Here is a 4413-nt window from a genome sequence, read left to right on the forward strand (position 1 = left end):
GACAAAGTTTCGTTCTTGTTGCCCAGGCTGGAGTGCAATGGTGCAGTCTCGGCTCACTGCAACCTCTGCCTCCCAGGTTCACTCGATTTTCCTGCCTTAGCCTCCCGAGTAGCCGGGATTACAGGCACCCACCACCACACCCAGCTATTTTTTCTGTATTTTTAGTAGAGACGGGGGTCTCACCATGTTGCAAGGCTGGTCTCAAACTCCTGACCTCAGGTAATCCACCCACGTTGGCCTCCCAAAGTGCTGGGATTACAGGTGTGAGCCACCACTACCGGCCCCAGTTTTTTGTTTTGTTTTATTTTGTTTTTAGACGTAGTTTTGCTCTTGTTGCCTCAGCCGGAGTGCAATGGCGCGATCTCAGCTCTCCACAACATCCACTTCCCGGTTTCAAGTGATTCTGCTGCCTCAGCCTCCCAAGTAGCTGGGATTATAGGCATACACCACCACGCCCAGCTGATTTTTCATATTTTTAGTAGAGGCCAGGTTTCTCCTTGTTGGTCAGGCTGGTCTCGAACTCTCAACCTCAGGTGATCTGCCTGCCTCAGCCTCCCAAAGTTCTGGGATTACAGGTGTGAGCCACCGTGCCCAGCCAATTTTTTTTTATATGGAGTCTGGCCCTGTCACCCAAACTGGGGTGCAGTGGGATGATCTTGCCTCACTGCAGCGTCTGCCTCCCACACTCAAGCAATCCTCCCACCTCAGCCTCCCAAATAGCTGGGACTACAGGCATGCACCACCACACCCAGCAATTTTTTTGTGTGTATTTTTAGTAGAGACGGGGGGGTCTTGCCATGTTACCTAGGCTGGCCTCAAACTCCTGAGCGCAAGCTATTTCACCCGCCTTGGACTCCCAAAGTTCTGGGATTAGAGGTGTGAGCCACCATACTGGGCCCCAGAACACATATCACCTTGAATCATTTCTAGTACCACATCAAGTTATCTCCTGCACTATCGATAATACATTGCACATAATTTAATGTACCTCAGAGTATACCTGTAAAATTTGACTTACCAGATTTTTGTAATGCTATGATTAAAAATATCACCTGAACCACAGTTAACAGACATGACACTGACCTTACCTCTAAATTCAAACCCCCATTGTTCCAGATATCACATCTCTCCATCGTTGTCATCTATCATGATTTCATGTTTATTTCTGTTGTATTTGATGAAGACTCTGTGCTCCTTTAACATAGTGGCTTTATCTTTTTCACCATGGCTTCCACACAGCTTAGTAAAAATGCAGCACATGGAGAATATTAAGCAAACGTTGTTAAAAGACTGCTGCATGAATGAGTGGATAGAGATATGCCTCTCTTTGCCTCTGTGAAGCTTCTCTGGAAAGACAACAGAAAGGCTTGTGGCTTATATGTGCAAAGATTCAGAAAAGAAAATAGAAAATAATGGGAAGAAGTAATAAGATATCTGTCCCAGCATGTGCTGTTCCTTTCTCCCTGTAGGCACTCAATAAATACTCAAAAAGCCAAAGATTGCGTTGAAAGAAGAATAGATGGTGTATAAAGGACTAACATGGTATTATTTGTGACCATAATACATTCTTACAAGTGAAAGAATAATCTTAGCCCCGGTTTTACTGGCCCACATGGTTATTAACCTGTAACATCTTAACAGGGCTTGAAAAGGCAGCAGCACTTATTTTACAACCCTGCTCTCTCAGATAAAAAGAAAACAAAAAATCTCCCAAGCTGTTAAAAAAAGAAAACAAGGAGGAAACAAATCAATATTCTAAGTTTACCTAGTATGGCCCACTATTCTCCATGAGCAACAGACTTTACAAATCATTCCTAGAATAACAGTATACGATAGAGACAGGCTCTCAGGAAGATGTGGAACTCCCAATCTTGGTCTTTTCACCTTGAAACTAGAAAGCAGTTTAACAATCTTTTATACTCTTCCCCCAAACATAATAATACAATAATGATGTCTTGCTCAAAACTTTGCTTCAATTTGTACATCTGGTAGTGGGGATGGACAGGACTGTATCATTCACATTCTTCACTCCATCTTCCCAACCACAATCAATAGCAGAACTCCTCCTAGAAGCTGCCTTGGGATTTGTAGGCATGCCTGGAGATCAGATGTGTTTGGGTGTGTCTTTCCTCTGTGCAAAGTTAGCTGCCAGAGGAAGTACAGCTTTCTTCCGGCTTCAGCTGGATGAAGGGGCTGAAACTGAATGCTGAGTTTATTCTGTCCAAGCTTAGCTCCTCAAGGCTGAGTAAGGATAGGGGATACAATTTAGGAGAGACTTCTAAGTTTGGGCTTCTGTTAAGGGAAGAAGATGATGATTAGCATTTATTGAGTAATTACTATGTGCCAGGGAAATCCTAAGATACAGATAGATAAATAGAGATATAATAATCTAAAAAAAATATTTTTTTTTGAGATGGAGTCTTGCTCTGTTGCCCAGGCTGGAGTGCAGTGGCACGATCTCAGCTCGCTGCAACTTCCACCTCCCAGGTTCAAGCAATTTACTGTCTCAGCCTCCCGAGTAGCTGGGAATATAGGCACATGCCACCACACCCAGCTAGTTTTTGTATTGTGTTTGTATTTTTTATTGTATTTTATTTATTTATATTTGAGATAGAGTTTCACTCTGTTGCCCAGGCTGGAGTGCAGTGGCACGATCTCAGCTACGGCTACCTCCGCCTCCTGGGTTCAAGTAATTCTTTCTTGGTCTCCTGAATAGCTGGGAATATAGGTGCATGCCACCACACCCAGCTAATTTTTGTATTTGTATTACTATTTTTATTTATTTATTTGTATTTGAGACAGTCTTGCTCTGTTGCCCAGGCTGGAGTGCCATGGCGCCACCTCAGCTCACTGCTACCTCTAGCTCCTGGGTTCAAGCAATTCTCCTGCCTCAGCCTCCTGAGTAGCAGGGATTACAGGTGCCTGCCATCACGCCCAGCTAATTTTTTGTATCTTTAGTAGAGATGGGGTTTCACCATGTTGTTCAGACTTGTCTCGAATTCCTGACCTCAAGTGATCCACCTGCCTCAGCCCCCCAAAATGCCGGGATTACAGATGTGAACCACTGTTCCTGGCCTAATTTTTGTATTTTTAGTAGAGAGGGGATTTCACCATATTGGTCAGGCTGATTCCAAACTCCTGACCTCAGGTGATCCACCTGCCTTGACCTCCCAAAGTATTGGAATTACAGGCATTAGGCACCACACCCAGCTTAATTATAAAACTATTTTAAAATTATTCCCCCCGCCACGCACCGCTCAGTTGTCTGGCCCTGCTGACCCACAGCCCACAACCCACCAACCCACAAATCAGCCTGGTCCTCCCGTGTTCCATGTCTGGCTCCTTCTGCATCGCAGCTATGAAGAAAGTGGTTCAGCAGCCCGGCTGGAGGCCAGGTCCAAGCGCATAAAAGTTTTCCAGGCAGCTGCAAACTTGAAACAATTCTGTCTGCAGAATGCTCAACATGATCCTCTGCTGACTGGAGTGTCTTCAAGTACAAATCCCTTCAGACCCCAGAAAGTCTGCTCCTTTTTGTAGTATAATAAATCTTTCAAAGGTTTCCCAAACCACTTATATCCAGTGAATATTCAAGAGAGCTCCATTTGAAACCTGTACAAAAGCTTATCCCTGTAACACATGTGCCATAATATACAAACTTCCACTTCTGTCAGTCCTTAACATCTACCTCTCTGAGTTTTCATGAATTTCTGTTTCACAGGGGTAATTGTTTTATATTACACTGGCAGCAGCATACAATAAAACTTAGTATGAAAGTTAAAAAAATATATTTAGAAATTGTTTTTAAATGTTACCGTACGGGTCAAGGGAAATACTTCTTTGCTCTCTGAAGTTTCCCTGAAAAATCAATTCACTGAAGACAAATTAATTGGAGAAAAAGCATGCATATTTTATTGACGTGTACACGGAAAGAATCACACGTTGATTACCCAGCCTCCCAGTAGGGTTCAGAAAGTTATATATCATCTTAGCAAAACAGGCTATGGTGGAAAAATAGATTTTTGAGGGGAAGAAAAGGGAGAATGAATAGATCAGCGAATGGTAACATAGATGAACTTGTCAGTAGTTCTCTTTGGAATCTGAATGAGCCAGATAGGCAGACATATTGCTTAGCGAAAGGGTCTGTTCAGCTGTGGTTACATTTTTGGTCTTAAAAGGAGGAGAACTAAGCACCACATTGCACTTACTCTAAAATTGACCACATCATCGGATAAAAAAAAAAAAAGGAGAATTAAAATCAATTGTTCAGCTGGATGCGGTGGCTCATTCCTGTAATCTCAGCACTTTGGGAGGCCAAGGTGGGTGGATCACAAGGTCAAGAGATCAAGACCATCCTGGCCAACATGGTGAAACCCCGTCTCTACTAAAAATCCAAAAAAAATTAGCTGGGCGGGG

At 43.3% G+C, this 4413-nt stretch overlaps 1 pseudogene; it reads left to right on the plus strand.

Annotated features, from left to right (window-relative positions):
* Nucleotides 1-3331: 3331 nt before the first annotated feature.
* Nucleotides 3332-3678, plus strand: LOC108313272 (annotated as a pseudogene).
* The last annotated feature ends 735 nt before the right edge of the window (nucleotides 3679-4413 follow it).

Source organism: Cebus imitator, unplaced genomic scaffold (assembly GCF_001604975.1).
Source record: "Cebus imitator isolate Cc_AM_T3 unplaced genomic scaffold, Cebus_imitator-1.0 Scaffold135, whole genome shotgun sequence".
NCBI classification, from domain to species: domain Eukaryota; kingdom Metazoa; phylum Chordata; class Mammalia; order Primates; family Cebidae; genus Cebus; species Cebus imitator.